This window comes from Octopus bimaculoides, chromosome 1, assembly GCF_001194135.2.
Source record: "Octopus bimaculoides isolate UCB-OBI-ISO-001 chromosome 1, ASM119413v2, whole genome shotgun sequence".
NCBI lineage: Eukaryota > Metazoa > Mollusca > Cephalopoda > Octopoda > Octopodidae > Octopus > Octopus bimaculoides.
In genome coordinates, this window is record NC_068981.1 from 7,862,236 (window position 1) to 7,863,028 (window position 793).

Here is a 793-nt window from a genome sequence, read left to right on the forward strand (position 1 = left end):
TATAAGCAAATATCCAAATACGCACAGACATGCATACATATATAACGATTATATAAACTTATACATAGACACACTCACATACAAACACACACACAGACAGATAGATAGATAGATAGATAGATAGATAGATAGATAGATAGATAGATAGAAAGATAGATAGATAGATAAGCAAGGAAGGAGATGATGTTATCAAAATAGCATTCGTTTAATAATGGATACATATAAATAATTACATGCGATAAATTACAAAAGAACTGTAATAATCAGATACCTCCCTAACAAGTCTCTATTGAACTCCAGGTCAGAAATTTTCAGTCGTTGCCTGCATATGTATAAATATATTTTGAAGAATTGGAAAATTCCGCCTATTCCTGACTGATTTGATATCTTTCCAACCTTATCCTTTAAGGTCTAAGGGAGATAACTCCTTTACCTTTTTACTTGAATCTTCTACATGTTAGTTTTTGTGTTTCCGTTTTCTGCTTTCCGTCTTTCGTTTTCTGTTGTTTACTGTGTGCATTTTCGATATGCTGCCTTCTCAGTTTTCTTTCTATATTTTTTTTTTTGCGTTTCTTCTATTATTTTTAATTCATTATATGATCTGTGGTTTGCGCCTGAAGAATATGTTTGAGTTTTTCTCAACATATGAAACTATTAGAAGCTCTTTAATACATGTATTGTGGCCTTTAAATAAATATTTATCTCTCACTAGATGGAGTACTTTTTTGTTGAATTTTCTATCACGGATCAGTACATTATGTGTGTGTGTGTGTGTGTGTGTGTGTGTGTGTGT